Here is a 19,059-nt window from a genome sequence, read left to right on the forward strand (position 1 = left end):
TTCGGAATTATTTAGAGATGACAAGAAAAAGATTTAGATGAAAGTTAGACAGCAATTTAATATAAGACTTACTTTTATTTAAACAAATTGGCACTTGTAGACTCGGAAATTGGTTGAAAAAGTGTTGAATTTTTGGCTTGAATCGTGGAAATTTTTAATACAATTTAAATTTAACACTTGGAAAATTGTTAGAAAAAATGAAAATTAATTGAACTTGAACTTGAACTTGAAGAAGAATTTGAGGAAGAAGTAGTTTTTTTAGAATTCTTGTGACTGTTTTTTTGACTGGTTTTGTGACTGTTTTTTGTGACTGTTTTTTGTGACTGTTTTTTGTGACTGACTTCTCAACGGGGTTCGTATTTTTATATCATTGTCCCTACCTATTTTTAGGGATGGAACTATGTTTTAAAATAATGGGTCTCAAAGTGGAGGAAAAAGAGGTTGGGAAATTACAAGGATTGGATCCAAGGAAAGAAAATGGGGAAAAAACTGGTTAGGTCAGTGACGGTATTGGGCCCTTCAGGCCCAGCCTTGAGAGATAAGAAGTTGCGTGGGCGTACTTGAATTAGGGGAGTTTTCAAGTGGAAGGGGCTTAAAGTTTTGACCGTTTTCAAGAGATGGAGCCAAAATTCAGTTTTCCAACCAATTTCTGAGTTTTTCATAATTTTCACATTATTAATATTAAAAATTAATTTAAACATTATAAATATTAATATTATTAGTTAAAAAGTTATTAACAATAATTTTTAACAATAAAATATAATTAATTATTAAAGTTTTAAAATATAAAGAATTTTGTATACTTAAATTGTTAATTAATGATTAAAAATTAATTTGAATAATTAAAAATAATTAAAATTTATTTAAAATTGTTTAATTTGTTTGTTAATTTAATTTTTATTATAAAAGTATAGAATATTCTTTATATTTAATGAAATTATTCTAAAACGTTTGAAAAGTAATTTAAAATAATTGAATTAAAAATTAATAATAATCAAAAATGAGTAATAATAATTCAAATGTTCAAATAATATTTATAAACAATTATACACAATAATTTATCTGTGAAATAATTAATTTATAATAAAAACTTGAAATATTTTAAATAATTAAATCCAATTAAAGAAATCAAAATTAATTAAAGTTAATTAACAATAAAATTTAAACATTTAAACAATTATTATTCATTATTTATATTTAAATCACTCATTCTCATACTTTACATAAAAAATAGTTAGGTCTTGTTGTTTGCAAGAGTGCATCGGTGCTCGGGATATTTAGATAGTTACGCTAGATTATTCAACTATGCTGACTTTATTTACAGGAGATATCAGAATGATATCTTCAAAATACAATTCTTCTCTATTTTAATTTTCGGAACTGTTGATTTTGAGCTTAAGGTTTTGAGAATTTTAGACGTGTTTCAAATTTACCGGTAAACAAGTTTTTTTAGAAGTAATTGCATTTTGAAGAGAACATTCTGGTATCTTTTATTTAATTTAAGATTATTTACGCTTGTAGATAGTTTTGAAATAAATGTTCAAAACAGCGACGAAGTGTGGGAAACACTTATAATTCTAATTTTATCTAAACTAATCTTATTTAAACATTTATATACTTGAATTATACACGGGACGTTACACCCCAGCCGTAAAATGGTTACTTGAGGATGAAAGACGAAAAGTGACCAAACAAAAAAAAAATTGTACAGATATTTTATATTTGCGGATGAAAAGTTTTGAGGTAGGCTTTGTTGCTTGTGAATTAATCATGCCCTAAGCGAAACACAAAAATTTAATCATATGCATGTCGATTTGTTATAAACATAATATGAAATAGAAAATTTTAATCGAAAAAAATAAAAGGTTTAAAGTTTTAGTTGCTTGAGAATTGCTCATAAGATAAATAGCATTTTGTTATTTCAGAAAGAATTAATTGTTATTAAATGATGTTCGTAATCTTGATTATCCTTTGTTACTGTTGAAACTGTAGGCAATTGTTCGGTTAACGAATTTCTTCACACTTCTTTCAGAACAATTTAGTAGATAGTAGACATCTACAGTTGAAAATGATTCTTCTACAATTGATAGATAGAATTTTTAGCTGTTGATACTTCTGGTAAATTAACTCTTGGTTGAATACTTCTTAAACAATAATCCTTTTATTGTTTTCTTTGTAAGATGATATGATTAATGATGATTGTCACAGTTTATAAAGTTATTTGCTGAATTAAAATGTGGATTCATTCAGATGTCCGAATTTATATGCATTTCACAATAAATTAAGTTTTGCATATCTTGAAGTAGTGTTGAAGTATCATGTTGATAAATTTTGTTTCTTATAGTGATGATAACATATAGGATGTTCAATAATCGTAAAATTTATCTTCTCTTCATTTTTTTAGGTATGTTTCCTATTAATTTGTTGATACAACAGGAAAATTCTTAATTTCTTGAAATGAAACAATTTGGATCTTACTATTAACCAATACAAATTTAAAATATAAACAATTTCTCTTTCAACTGTAACTTGTTTGTTTTTACCCTTTTTTACAATTTCAAAATAGATACAATTTATTTCTGAATTATACCTAATATTTCCACAGTAATAAGTTAAATTTAAAATGAATATTAATATTAAAATATTAAATTCTTTTTTACAATTTATAGAAATATAGAAAATGTTAACAGTAATAAATATAAAAAAATTTTACATAATTTTAATGAATTTATACAATTTTGGTGATTGGTGATGTTGTATTCCTTTGTAGTGATGATGGTTGTCCTTTTAATCCTTACAAACATTTATATATATATTTTTTTGACTCTATACAATTTAAAATTTTTCCTCTGTATGAAACTGTAAGTAATGCGTAATTTTAGTTTGATTTGTTTTGTAAAAAAAAAAAAAAAAAAATTAATTTTTGAAAATAGTTTGATCTGTAACATAAAAAAAAATTATTATTTTACAAGTAATTGATCTTTTGAAAAATACAATAATTTACTCTTTTCTTTATAAAAAAAAGAAAAAAAAAAAAAAAATAAACGTTTGTCTTTTTTCTTTAATTCTCTTTTTTGATGTATCAATTATAAGCTCATATTATTACAATCCAATATATCTATTTTATAAGCTTTGAATATTTTTCCATTTCAATATTTTTGATTCAGAAAAAAAAAATGATTTTAAATTAAAGATTATATAAAAACAATCAATTTGCGATTTAAGTTGTGTATGAAAGTAGTCGAAACTTTATTTGTAAACGAATGCAACCTTGCCTCTGAAAGTAGTCGAAACTTTATTCGTGAACAAATGCAACCTAGCCTATGCACAAACTACACAATTAATTATTATACACAAAACAAATATCTTATTGAATTTGAAAATAAAAAAAAATAACAAAAAAAAAAAATAACAAAATAACCACAAGAATTGTTTAACAAACATTTCTTCGCGATAAGGAGGAAACGAACCTCAATTTATGAATACCAATATTTTAAAATGTTACAGGATTTACTTCCATAAATGCACCAAGCTACCACGGTGTTTGCATTTTCAATATCTACAATTATCTTGATTATATATTCATTATCTAATAAAATTTTATTTATATTCAATAAGTATGTTGCATTATCACTTTAGAAAGAAAATCAAATTATCGTCACAATCTCTAAATGAATTTCTTAATTTTTGTCTCAAAAAAAAAATAATTTTTTTACATTAAACGAATATTTTATTAATCGATAAATATATCAAATTTTATAGTTTATTTGTTTTACAAAATTTCACCTCTGTGTTTTGGATATAGAATTGGATTTGACCTAGAGCAGGGCGTACTCTTTACTCTGGCATTAATAATTTCTTTTTTTTAAGGATTAGAGTGTGAATTTGCAAATATCAAAAACCGCTATTAATCTAATAGATCCATCAAACAAATATTGTTAATATATATATCAAAAGTAAATAAATTTCAGATACAAAAAAAAAACTCTTTCTTTAGAAATTGGTATTAATAAAAAAAAATTATGAAATGGTTTTTATTATTAAATATTAGATTGTAACAAATAAAACACAAATTAATAATCTTAAAGTTAATAAAACAAAAAAAAAATTATTGTATTTCTTATGTTTATTTTAACATTTTATATATATATATATTTTTTTTTACTATGATCTTGTTCTTAAACATTTTTTTTATTTTATTTGACTTGAATTAAATGAAATCTAATTATTTTATCATTTTTTTTAAAACATAATTTTGAATTTTAGAATTAATGATTTGAACTTCGAAATTTTCATTTTAATTTGATATTTTTTAATTATGATTTTACTGATAAAAAAAAATTATAATTATAATTTAAAATTATTGATATGGAATTGAATTTTGTTTGTTTGATTTTAATTTTTGATTTGGAATTAAAAATCTTAAATATAAAATTATTTTTATATAAATTTTTGGATTTTCTTATTATAAGCATATACATGTTTTTTTTTAAATCAAATTTTTACATCTTGTTTTAGGATATTTAAAGGTTTAGGATTTGGAATTAACATGTATTGCAGGATTTGTCAATTGAATTTTTCTCAATGTTAAATTTATTTTTAAAGAATATATATATATTTTTTTTAAAGAAAACATTTTTAATTTTATTTATTATTTTTTTTTTTTTAAATATAAATTTTGGAATTGAGTTGTTTTATTCTAGAGGTTTTCATTAGAGAAGTTTTGAATTTTAATTATCTAATTAAATTACCCTTTTTTATAATTTGTTTCATTTTTGTTGAACTTTTAATTGTTAAATTTTCTTTGTTTTTGTTTGAAATTAATACTTTTTGACACATTTTGATAATTTTTATTAAATGGTTCATTTCTTAAAATTAAAATCAGAATTTTGTCTTAGATTTTGATTAAAAATTTCGACTTTGAATTAAAATTAGCTTTAAATTTTGTAAAATTTGTATTTAAAATTTCATTTAGGAATTCATTTTTAAAAATAGATTTTGATTTATATTTTTGATTTAGATTTAGGATTTAGAAAAATTTATTTTATATTTTAGAGTTAGAATTTTTAATTTTTTTGTTCAATTTTTTATTTAGTAACTTGAATTAAGAATTTTCTTTGTATTTTTAATTTATAATTTAAATTTAGAATATTTTGAATTTAGAAATTGTATTTTTTTTTTATTTAGAATATTTTGGATTTAGTATTTGTATAATTTTTTTATTTAAAATTTTTGATTTTGATTTAGAATTTGTTTGATTTTTGGATTTAGAATTTGGATTTTTTTAATTTTTGATTTATAACATTTGGATTTAGAATTTTTAGATTTAGAACATTTGGATTTAGAATTTTTGGATTTAGAATATTTGGATTTAGAATAATTGGATTTAGAATAATTGGATTTAGAATTTTTAATTTATAATTTTTGATTCATAACATTTGGATTTAGAACATTTGGATTTAGAATAATTGGATTTAGAACATTTGGATTTAGAATAATTGGATTTAGAATTTTTAATTTATAATTTTTGATTCATAACATTTGGATTTAGAACATTTGGATTTAGAACATTTGGATTTAGAATAATTGGATTTAGAATTTTTGGATTTAGAATTTTTGGATTTAGAATAATTGGATTTAGAATTTTTAATTTATAACATTTGGATTTAGAATTGTTTTAGATTTAGAATTTTTGGATTTAGAATATTTGGATTTAGAATAATTGGATTTAGAATTTTTAATTTATAACATTTGGATTTAGAATTTTTTTAGATTTAGAATTTTTGGATTTAGAATATTTGGATTTAGAATAATTGGATTTAGAATAATTGGATTTAGAATTTTTAATTTATAACATTTGGATTTAGAATTTTTAATTTATAACATTTGGATTTAGAATTGTTTTAGATTTATAATTTTTGGATTTAGAATATTTGGATTTAGAATAATTGGATTTAGAATAATTGGATTTAGAATTTTTAATTTATAACATTTGGATTTAGAATTTTTTTAGATTTAGAATTTTTGATTTAGTAATATCTTTTTTTTTTTAATTCATTAACAAGGTTATTATTAGGGATAATCATTTTATAATCAAAAAAAGAATAAGGGTAAAAAAAAAATTTTCAAAATCGCGATAATAGAAGAGAAGTTACAATATATAAGTTAAAATTCAAATTTTCTATTAAAAACCGCGAAAAACTTCGCGATCGCGAGATGAAGCGCGAGGTGGAGGGGGAATTCGCGGGGGGAGACCGCGAGAGGCGCGATGCAGCTTGGCGGGGCCCGCTGTCGTCGCGCGCAGTAGTAATGGCCGATGACCGACTTGCGTAGTCAGCCGTAGTGCGGTACTACTGTAAAGGCACGTACAGCGAGAGGCATGCTCTCGAGAGTAAGGGATCGATTCTGACAATCGATATATATATATCGATTGCGCCTATCGATTCGTTCGCCTGTCAAAGGGGTGCTTTAAATCGAAATCGCAACTGGATTTTTATGTATGTTAACAGTTTAATATGTTGCATACGCACATTTTAACACAAGTTTTAATTAATAAATGTGACATTTTATTAATTTATTTATAAATTTCAGTTTTTATTGAAAATGAAAATTTATTTAAGTTTTATTTTAAAACAAAGTTTTTTTAAAAAAAATTTAATTCTTAATTTTTAGAAAATGAAATTTTCTCTCTTTTTTTTTAAATAACAATTTGTTTGACAATTTTACACAAATTCTTTTAAATTTTGTTGATTTTTCATTCTTGTAATGGTAAATTCTAGATTTTGAGCATTTTAGTAATTTACGGAAACTTTCCAAATTAACCAATGTACATGAAATTTTTGAAATAGTGTTAATTTTTCAATTTATAATGACAAATTCTCATTTTAACATTCTAGCAATTTATAGGGAATTTTCAATTTTATTAAATTTCGGTAATTTTTATACGAATATACGAATATTTCACAATTAACATATTTATTAACGTAACGTTCATTTGTACTGAATTTTTAATAAATAAAATGATACTTTTTATATAAAAAAATTGAGATAATTAGAGAGAAAATAGATGAAAGAAGAAGATTTTTTTTATAAAGATCAATTTGAACTATCCCCCGGGGCCTCCAAAAATTTACCCTATGTTACGTCGGATGCATAACGCAAGTATAAATTTCAGAGAATATTCGGAAATATTCTCTTATTTTATGTTTCGAGTCTAGACTTGCGTCCACTAACTCGGGAACGATTCAAATTGATCAATATATGTAAATAGGGATTTTCGCGGGGAAATTAAAGGAATAATTACGCGATAAACGCATTAAAATCCTTAGGTAAGGTAATGAAAATTATGGTAAATACAAAAATACGACAAGGAAATTGAAGAAATAAGAACACGATTAACGCATTAATATTCTTCGGAATTATTTAGAGATGACAAGAAAAAGATTTAGATGAAAGTTAGACAGCAATTTAATATAAGACTTACTTTTATTTAAACAAATTGGCACTTGTAGACTCGGAAATTGGTTGAAAAAGTGTTGAATTTTTGGCTTGAATCGTGGAAATTTTTAATACAATTTAAATTTAACACTTGGAAAATTGTTAGAAAAAATGAAAATTAATTGAACTTGAACTTGAACTTGAAGAAGAATTTGAGGAAGAAGTAGTTTTTTTAGAATTCTTGTGACTGTTTTTTTGACTGGTTTTGTGACTGTTTTTTGTGACTGTTTTTTGTGACTGTTTTTTGTGACTGTTTTTTGTGACTGACTTCTCAACGGGGTTCGTATTTTTATATCATTGTCCCTACCTATTTTTAGGGATGGAACTATGTTTTAAAATAATGGGTCTCAAAGTGGAGGAAAAAGAGGTTGGGAAATTACAAGGATTGGATCCAAGGAAAGAAAATGGGGAAAAAACTGGTTAGGTCAGTGACGGTATTGGGCCCTTCAGGCCCAGCCTTGAGAGATAAGAAGTTGCGTGGGCGTACTTGAATTAGGGGAGTTTTCAAGTGGAAGGGGCTTAAAGTTTTGACCGTTTTCAAGAGATGGAGCCAAAATTCAGTTTTCCAACCAATTTCTGAGTTTTTCATAATTTTCACATTATTAATATTAAAAATTAATTTAAACATTATAAATATTAATATTATTAGTTAAAAAGTTATTAACAATAATTTTTAACAATAAAATATAATTAATTATTAAAGTTTTAAAATATAAAGAATTTTGTATACTTAAATTGTTAATTAATGATTAAAAATTAATTTGAATAATTAAAAATAATTAAAATTTATTTAAAATTGTTTAATTTGTTTGTTAATTTAATTTTTATTATAAAAGTATAGAATATTCTTTATATTTAATGAAATTATTCTAAAACGTTTGAAAAGTAATTTAAAATAATTGAATTAAAAATTAATAATAATCAAAAATGAGTAATAATAATTCAAATGTTCAAATAATATTTATAAACAATTATACACAATAATTTATCTGTGAAATAATTAATTTATAATAAAAACTTGAAATATTTTAAATAATTAAATCCAATTAAAGAAATCAAAATTAATTAAAGTTAATTAACAATAAAATTTAAACATTTAAACAATTATTATTCATTATTTATATTTAAATCACTCATTCTCATACTTTACATAAAAAATAGTTAGGTCTTGTTGTTTGCAAGAGTGCATCGGTGCTCGGGATATTTAGATAGTTACGCTAGATTATTCAACTATGCTGACTTTATTTACAGGAGATATCAGAATGATATCTTCAAAATACAATTCTTCTCTATTTTAATTTTCGGAACTGTTGATTTTGAGCTTAAGGTTTTGAGAATTTTAGACGTGTTTCAAATTTACCGGTAAACAAGTTTTTTTAGAAGTAATTGCATTTTGAAGAGAACATTCTGGTATCTTTTATTTAATTTAAGATTATTTACGCTTGTAGATAGTTTTGAAATAAATGTTCAAAACAGCGACGAAGTGTGGGAAACACTTATAATTCTAATTTTATCTAAACTAATCTTATTTAAACATTTATATACTTGAATTATACACGGGACGTTACAATATAATCATGCGTCCCTTTAAATCTTGGAATAAGATTTGGAAAATTATAAATAAAAATCGCTTATTTCGATACTTTTTTTTGTTAAATATATATAACAAAGTTGAGTCAATTATTATTATTATTACCATATACATTTGATCTTTTGATCAAAGAAAATTGCTTTTGACTTTATGTGAAATTGAATCTCCATCACAGAATACGGAGCCGAGAATCAAAGGAAGTTTTGCCCCTTTTGAGAATTACTTTCAAGACAAATTTTATAAAACTTCATTTCACTTTTAAATTATCTTTTCATTGATATAAAAATTTTTCCTTTTCAACTAAATTAATTATATCACTTTTTAAATAGAATAATTAATTCATTGATTAATTTTCACTTTAATTAAATTATAGTAAATCTAAGTTTTTAAATAGTTCAATAAAAATAATTGTATAAATTAAACACATTAAAAAAAATTGTTTGAAACAACCAAATGTTTATTTGGCTCAAATAATTTCTTAGAAAAATTTATTTTAAAAAATCAAACGTTTATTTAGATCAAATAAATATTTATTTGAATTAAACAAATTTTGTTTGAAATAACCAAAAAATTGTGTTAATACCAACAAGAAAAAAAAATGGTATAATTCAAATAAAACTTTTCTCTGAGTCAAGAGTTTTCATTTTAAAATATTGATTATGATTTTTGAAATCACCTTGAAGAAAAAAAAATTTCATATGAGGTAACCATATGACTATGATGTATGAACAATGCCGGTAATAGGTAAGAAGAAGCTGTGACTAACGTCATATGTCAAAATACGTCCTAATTAACATATAAATGACAAAAGTAAATATTGCTTAGTGCATGGCAAATATTTGAAACTCAAACATTTCCTTCACTGAAAGAAATGTCTCTTGACCTATGATATAAAAAAAAAAAATAAATTCTTTGCTAAGAACTTTTTCTTCTGAAAAATTGTGCGCAAAATTTTCTTTTTTCAAAATGAATATTTAATTAATTTGAGAAAAATTTAAAAACTTTTTTAACTAACAAGAAATGAAAAATAAATAATAAGAAAAAAGAAACAATTTTTAGTGTATTACAAGGGTTTAGAGAAATTTTAATCTCCCAAAAAAAAGGTTAAATGAAAATTTATTTAAATAAAAATTCTTTTAAAATAAAATTCAGTTAAATAACAATTCCATTAACTAAAAATAATTTAATGTAAGAAAAATTCATTCAAAACTCAAAAAAATAAAAAAATTTCACTACAAACAATAATTCGGTTAAATGAAAATTAAATAAACGCAAATTCTATTAACAATTTATAATTACATGAAAAAAAAATGGAAATTCAGTGAAAGGCAAATTTGGTTAAATTAAAATTTGGACAAATGTGAATTTAATTAAATAAAATTCCAATCAAATAACAATTTGGTTTTTCAAGTGTTGTAGAAATTCTAAAAAAAAAAAAAAAAAAATTTGTAGAAAATTTAAAGAAAATCAATTTTTCCAAAAGTAGTATTTAGAGAACGTCTTTAAATGTATTATATTTTCATTTTTATATTACAGAATATAAAAAGGAAATTTAATGAAGAGAACGATTCAATGTTAAGTGAAAATATTGAATAATTCAAGTAGAGTTTATCCTTGATGCGATGACTACGTTATGTCATGCAAAAAATGTGCTAACAATAAAGTCTATATAATTGTATATATATATCCTTCATATCTGAAATTTCGGATTTCAATTTTCAAAATGGGAAAATAACGTCAAATTTATACAAACAAAATTTTCATTTAACGCAAAATTTCTACTTTTTGTATACTAAATATTGACCAAATTTCTATTTATCAAAAATTATAATCAACCCATTTTTTTTTTATTTAAAATCAAAATTTTATTTTATTTAAAATTTATTATTTATTTAAAATAAAAAATTTTATATTTAATTTAAAATTAATAAATAAGCAATTTTTTATTTACTCAAATTTTTCAATGTCATAATTTCTATTTCACTTCAATTAAGAAGCAAGTTAATTAACAAAACCTGATAAATCCAGTTTTAAAAAATAATTTTTAAACATGATTTTTTATGAATAATATATTATGCACAGAAATTACGTTTGCAAACAAAAAATTTTTAATTTCTTTATAAAATAAAATTTTGAACTAAATATTTTGTTATTCAGCAAAATTTTCATTTTAATTTTACTTATTGAAAATTTGGTTTAAGATATTACAAAATTTCTATTTTCGAAATTCGAACTAATAATAAATTTCTATACGTCTAAAAATTTTTGTACAAATTTTTTTTTTTCTTACAATTATTTGTTAGACGTTGCATATAAAAATATATTTGAAAAGCATGTCAGTAAACATTTAAATTTCTGACAAGTGAGGCAAATAAAATCCCGAAAGAGATTCAGGTCATATATTCGAGAGAAAAAAAAGCGTAATGTAGACCACGAAATGTGCCAGCTTTTTCTCAAGTATATACATGTATATGTATGTATGTATTTTCAAACGAATAGCATAAAAAGGTGTCACGAAATGTTTCTCTAAAAAAAAAAAAATCCATGCAACACATACAGATTACTTTTGAACCCTAAAGGAAATTTTTTTTTATCACAACATACAAGCTTTGACTAACCCAACAATAAATTATTCAGTACATGAAAACGTTACATTCCAAAACATTCGTTCAACTTCTTTTTATTATTCTCATCGCATATAAATATATAATATATAAATATATGTGATGAGAGAAAATATTAGTCCGTTTTTATAATTTACTTTCTCTAATAATGCTTTTTTATTACTAAAATTTATTAATTCGAATTAAATAAAAAAAAAGTTAATTTTTAAATTTATTATTATTATTATTATTATTAATTTAATTATATTTGATAAAAAAAAATAGTGTGGTTTTGTAATTTATATAAAATTACAAATTTTTTGTTCAAAAAGAAAATATTACAGAAGACGTACCTACTTTGCTTATAGACTTATATATCCTGCAATGCGAACTTTACTCAAGAGACGTGGCTTGGATTTTAATTTAGTGCTATCCATAAAAAAATGTTCAACGAGAGAATTCTTTTTCATACGATGAATCCGATTCACTTCATGTAACAAATTGAAAGAGAATTTTTTTTTTTCCTCCTGAAGGTAAAACAAGGATCAAAAATCTTCAATATTTGCACAAAAAAAACTGTAAGAAAAATATTACTCTATTATATAAAATGAATAATTTTCTCTTCTGCTATTATATTTTTGGTTTAGAATTAAAAAAAATTAAAATATTAAACAAAAAAATTTTTAAAAGTAGCTGAATTTAAAAAAATTTATTAAATTCACCTGAAAATTTTTTTGAAATTGCTAATATTATAGAAATCTGAATTTATTTTTCAAATATAAATTCAAAATAGGGAATGAAATACAACGAACGAATTTTTAAGCGAAATTGTTGGGGTTTTGATATGCCCATTTGAATTCAGGGTGTCTAACAATTGATAGGAATAAAATTCCCTGACATTTCCCTGACCTAAATTACACTAAAAAATTTTTATTTTAATCAAATAAAATTGATTTTCATACAATTAAATCATTTACCTGTCTATTATCCACTAATTTCATATGCATTTGAACAAAATAATTAATGTTCCGTAAAAAATAAAAAATTTAAGTGAAATAAATAAACTAATTGGGGGGGCGTATAAATATTCTCAACATTTTAATTTAAAAGAATTTTTACGGCGTCAAATCTTAAATTATCAAATTTTTATTTAGTAAAATTATATAAACCAGATTTTCTAGTACATCGAATTTCAAATTAATACAATTTTTAATTTAATGGAATTTATATCAAGAAAAATTGCACAAAGAAAAATTTTTTTAACACAATTGTTATTTTAGTAAATTTCGATTTATCAAAATATTTACTTAATTAGAATTGTCATTGAATAAATTCACAATTAACAGAATTTCTATTTAACAAAATTCTTAATTAACAAAGTTTTTATTAAAGAAAATTTTAATTCCAACTAATTCTTATTTAACAGAATTCTCATTTAAGAAAAATTCTACTTAGTTCTCTTTTGTTATCAATTTTTATAGACACAAATTTTGTTAAATTGAAATTATATTAATTTAAAATTTTTAAAAAAGTATTAGAAAAAATGCTTTATAAGAGTTCTGCTAAATAGAAATTCTTTTAAATCGAATTTTAGTTAAATGTAAATTGAAAATTTTGCATAATATAAAATTCACTTTATACAATTTTACTAAATAGAAATTCGATAATTTAATATTCGACGTCGTAAAAATTTTTATAAATTAAATGTGGATATTAGCATTAAATTATAAATTATTCGTATTAATAAATAATTTACTTTATTTGAAGTTGAACCGATAAAATAAAATTCAGGCCTCGGATCGACTTTAAGGCACAAGAAAAGTCGTTTTAGTCGATTTATATTCGAAAAAAAGTCGAAAAAGTCAATTTTTTCAATTTAAACAAAAATTTAATTGGTTAATGAATATTTTACTTTAAATAACTAATGTTATTAAATATTAAATTCATTTTATAAATTCTATAATGAGAATAATTCTATATAAGAACATTATCAAGAATTATTAGAAATAATTGAATTTCAAAAGATTTTGTTAATTTGCAAAGAATAATTAAATTTTACAGAAATGAAAATAACTTATGTTTTGGAAAAAAATGATTTCACATAGTTAAATTTTCGAAAAATTGAATTTGAATTTTAATTGATTTGGAATTGAAAATTTTTAAAATAATTGAACTTTAATTGATTTTAGATTGAAATTTTTTAAAATAATTGAATTTAAGTTAATTTTAAATAGAAAATTTTGAAAATAATTGTATTATAATGGAAAATTTTCAAAATAAATTAATTTCAATTGAAATTTTTTGAAAATAGTTGAATTTCAAAAGATTGTGTTAAATTTCAGACAATAATAAATTATAATAAAAGAAATTTCTAGTGATTTCTGTTGATGAAGAATTTATTAGAAATCACATAAAAAAATTTAATTCCAAAAGTTTTTAATTGAAAAATTGCTTTCAGATAAATGAATTTTTGAACAATTAAATTTCAAGAGAATTTAAATTAAAAATTTTTGATAATTTTATTTGCTAATTTTTTTTTCTTTTTTGAAATTATAAACAATCATTAAATTTCATAAAAATTTGAATTGAAAAATATTTTAATGTAATTGAATTTGTGAAGAATTTCATTAAAATTATTAAAAATAATTAATTTAGTGATGAATTTTAGTTAAAATTTTGTTAAATAATTGAAATAAAGAAGATCTGAAGAAGATCTGTATTGTATACTAAAAAAATGTATTTTGTTTAAATTTTTTTTTAAATGTAAAAAAAAGGCGAAAAAGTCTCATTTTATTAAAATAAGTCGAAATATGTCGGAATAAGTCGGAAAAAGTCGTATAATTCGAGGCCTGAAAATTGTATCAAATAATTTTTATTTTTATTAAAAAACCAAATATGTCACTGAAAAAAATTAATGAATTGTTATCCAAGTTTAAAAAATCATTTATTAGATTCAATAAATAGTAGTAAATAATTATTGACTTAATGAATATAACATATATCACATGCTTAATAATTGAGTGTGAAGGACAATTTTTTAATTTGCATTTGCTTTGGGAAAAAAAGGAAAAATTTTTTTGAAACTAATTAGTTACTTTAATTTATTCATAAAAATTTCCAGAAAATTAAAGAAATTCCCTGACTTTTCCCTGTTTCAACCTGTGAATTTATAAAATCGAATGTTTATATAATAAGGTATTATATGATAAAATATGGTATAATATATAATTATATAATGCTATGATTTTTTTTATATTATAATAAACTTTTATATATAATCGTTACTTTTTATTAATTTTTTGATTTAACAGGAATTTATAATTGAATACAAAAATCGAAATTCCTCTATACATATCGATAAAATTATGAATGAAACATCCATGTTTCTTGGAATTAAAATAAATCCTGAAAAATTTCAGGTATTTTCTGACACTTGCCCATATCAGATCGAGAAAGTGTCAACTCCCGCTGACAGGTTGATAAGTGTGCGTATATATAAAGAATAAAAAAAAAAAACGCATACTCAAGAAAAGAACAAAATTTCTTTCGACTATTCTTCACGATATAAAAATCTAGCTTTTCGTTAAAATTATAAAATATTTTTTATATTTATTATTTCTCCAATTTTTTTATATTTAGAATAATATTTATGTTACTGTATTTTTGATTTATTAGAATTTCTATAAAGAAAATTTTCATTTAATAGATTTTCTATATAGTTACAAGTTTTTTTAAAAAAAATTATTAATTATTATTAAATTATTAATTTATTACCTTCTTAAATAAGAAATGAAAATTTCTTTGGAATAAAAATTCGATTAAATAAAAATTGTTCTTTGGTACGAAAATTTGGTTCAATATAAATATTTTGCTCTATAAAACGCGGTTAAATAAAAATTCAACTACAGATTTTTAAAACATGAAAAATTTGAAAATTAAACATTTAAAAATTTTTTTTTAAAATATTTTTTTAATATTTTCTTTTTAACAAATAATATTTTATAAAAAATAGAACAAATTATAACAAAAAAATTTCTATAAAATTTCACCAATACAAAAGAGGGAAAAAATTTTTCAATAAAAATAAATCAAAAACAAAAAAAAAATGTAATTAAACAAAAATTGAAAATTCTTGTTAGATTGAACAAAATTTTAATTTTTACAATTGATGTTTTTTCTTTTCTTATTTCAATTATTCATCCTGCTATTTTTTAAATTAAAAAAAAATTATTTTGTTTATTATTTTAAACATTCAATTGTTTTTTTTAGTTTACTATTTTTTACATAAAATTTTCAATGTTCAAAATAAGAAACAAAACAATTTTTGTAAAAACCATTTTTTTTTGTAAAAAAAAAAAAAGAAATTAAAGAAAAATTATAAATAATTAATATAACAAAAAGTAAAAACCTCGAATATTATAACAATATTTATGTTTTGTTTAATCTAACTGTTTTTTTTTAATTTTTGTAGTTTTGATACCGATTCGTTGTACTATAAAGAAAGATTGTAAACAAATTTGCATTGCGATTCGTCTAGGATTTCAATGCGAGGCTCAGACAAATATATTAAATGAGGCAAAATGATAGAGAGCGGATGTTTCATTTTCAGGCCAATTCTAGGGTCATATCGACTGAATGCTGTACGCGTGTCATATAGATGACATCATTCGTTCAAGGTTATTTGCCGGGACACAAGATCAAAGTGGAGCAGAAGATATATAGCTCTAACTTTATTTAAAAAAAAATAAAAAAATTCGCAGGATTTCTTCTATCCTTTATTTACGATTAAAATTTTATCACTACAAACAATTACTTTCAAATGACAATAAAAGAAAATTAATATAATAGAAACACTCATTAATTCAAAATAATTTCTAAATTAATTAATTATAATAATTTATAATTCCAAAACATAAATTGAGAAAAAAATTGTAAAATTTAAAAAAAGGGAATTTAAACATTTTTATTCATTTCAAAAATATTTGATGAATAAAATGATTATTAAAATCACTTTTTTTTTTAGTGAGAAAAAAAATTTTTTTTTTCTTTTTCTTCAAGATGACGACCTTGTGGGGGAAATTACTACGCCACATTCGTGATTCATCACATTCTTAAAATTATTAGAGATAGACGGTTTCGCGAGACATTAAGAGACATTGAAATTTATATACACAAATTTTTCCAACGATCGTGTAAACAAAATTATTTTCACCTTGGTGAGTAAATATTGAAATAATTGCAATTTTTTTTTTTTTAGGAAAGTAATTTTAAATTGAATTTTTAATTTAAATAGATTATTTAAATTAGAATTTACAATAATAATATTTAGAATTGTTAATTTTTTATTTAAATATTCAAATTTTCTTTTTCTTCGTCACTTTCGATTTTTATTAAATATTTCAAATTAGATTGTTACATATATAGTAAAATTTGCTACATTGTTTACAAAATAAATTTTTTTAGGCTCAAAAGAGAGAAAAAAGTGTTTTTTTAAAAAAACAAAATGAGTCATTTTTCTTTTAAAAAAAATCATATTTTCAATTTCGAAGGAAAATTAATATTTATTTTAAAAAGAAGGAAAAATCTATTATTATCTTTCAATAAAATTAAACTAAGATTTTTTAGTTTATTTTTTTTCACCTTTTTTTATTCATAAAAACAATTGAATTTAAATTTTCCGAGGAATTTTCTTCTATAGAAATTATAATTAATTTAGACAGTAAAAAAATAAAATGTTGAAGAATATTTCAATAAAAATATCTGATTATAAATATTTACATAATTATTTACATAATAGATAAGATTTTTTTACAAATAATTAAGCATATATAATTGAAATTATGTTAGATAACAATTTTTATTTTACATTTTATAAGTGAAAAAATTAATAGAGAATATCAATGTGAAAAAATACACAAAACATCAAAATAATATTAAATTTGCAGAGCTTAAAATGAATTAATATTATTTTCACATTGACAATTTTTATAAATAGCAAAAAGAGTAATATTTGCGGTAAAAGGTGAAATTTATTAAATTATTTGTTTTTTTTTAAAACAATATTGATTAACATAATCAAACTGGTTTAGCAATTTTTTTTGTTTAAATAAAATTACCGGTTAACTTTATTTCCCGATCAATAGACAATATCCTGTATTAATAAATTACTGTTTTTATGAAACAAACATTTCTTTTTTTTTCTTATTGCGCTGTTTTTTAAATACAAAAATTTCACAATTTTACAAAAAATATCACAATTTTTTTTTTTTTGAAATTAAAATTGACTCTCGTTTTTTTCTCTTTTGATCAGTGAAAACTTTTATAAATAAATATATCAAAATAAAAATTACTCTCTACTAAAGAAGAAAAATGTGGCAAATAAAAGATAAAAAAGAAAAAAAAATAAGAGTGCTATATATTTTTTGTGTCTGTCGTACTAACAGTACACGTAACTTGAGAATTACTGTATTCCACAATCTGCCGTTTTCCATCTGGCGTCATGCAAAGAATAAACAGTAGGTGGAGTATATATATATGTACACCTATATATATATATAACACACAGAGAATTCATTCAATGGGTTCTCGCATCAAATTCCCGAATGAACTTCCGCAGTATCCGAGCAACCATTCTATAACCATTGCAAAAATTATAACAAAAACCAGTTTTTTTCGAATTTCAAATGTTCTATTTAAAATTCTAAACATCAATTTTTTTTTTATTGTAAAAATTAAATTAATTTTTTGAGTTACAAATTTTTTCATATTACTGAAGTCTACAATATTTATGACCAAAGATTAAAAAACAATTTTTTTTTTTTTTAAGATGGAAAATTATAAAATTTGTTATAAAAATTATTTTTATCGAAAAAAAAAAATGTTTTCTATAATTTGTTGATCTGTAAACATTGCAGGAAATATTTGATAGAATTTTTCATTCAAAAAAAAAATATTTCTTTAAAAATCATTGATTACATAAAACGTTGTGATTTTTCTTTATTACTGAAATAAATATTAAAAAAAAAAATTTTTATTAATGAATTTTGAACAATTTACTCACCTACATAACAAATTTACCGCTCATCCTTCGAAAATCGATCATTCCTGAAAAAATTAAGAAATTTAAATATTATGAAATTAAATTTTCATTTTTTTTTTTTTCATTTAATTTTTAATCTGAACTTTAAAAATTTTTTCAAAATTAAATTTAGACTAAAGAAATTTCTGTTAAATAATTAAAAAAAATTAAGAACCCAATTTTTTTTTTCATTCCAACAAATTCTAATTTAACCAAATTTGCTGGTAACAGAAATTTGACTAAGACGAATTTTTAAATGAAACAATTTTCATTTCACCATCGAATTTTCA

At 21.4% G+C, this 19,059-nt stretch overlaps 1 protein-coding gene across 4 annotated transcripts in view; it reads right to left on the reverse strand.

Annotated features, from left to right (window-relative positions):
- LOC127281629 (tyrosine-protein kinase CSK) overlaps positions 1–19,059 on the reverse strand; it is a 36,749-nt gene that overhangs the window by 11,569 nt on the left and 6,121 nt on the right. The window contains exons 2-3 of one of the 4 annotated variants that reach the window (XM_051305432.1): positions 18,752–18,795; positions 12,049–12,267 (exon numbers count right to left, since the gene is read on the reverse strand). The gene's annotated coding sequence lies outside the window, so the exon portion shown is untranslated. Of the gene's footprint in view, positions 1–12,044; positions 12,268–18,751; positions 18,796–19,059 lie in introns of all 4 variants that reach the window. The other 3 variants (XM_051305431.1, XM_051305433.1, XM_051305430.1) reach the window with 3 other exon arrangements.

This window comes from Leptopilina boulardi, unplaced genomic scaffold, assembly GCF_019393585.1.
Source record: "Leptopilina boulardi isolate dan_hultmark-lab unplaced genomic scaffold, ZJU_Lbou_2.1 LbouV2_273, whole genome shotgun sequence".
NCBI classification, from domain to species: domain Eukaryota; kingdom Metazoa; phylum Arthropoda; class Insecta; order Hymenoptera; family Figitidae; genus Leptopilina; species Leptopilina boulardi.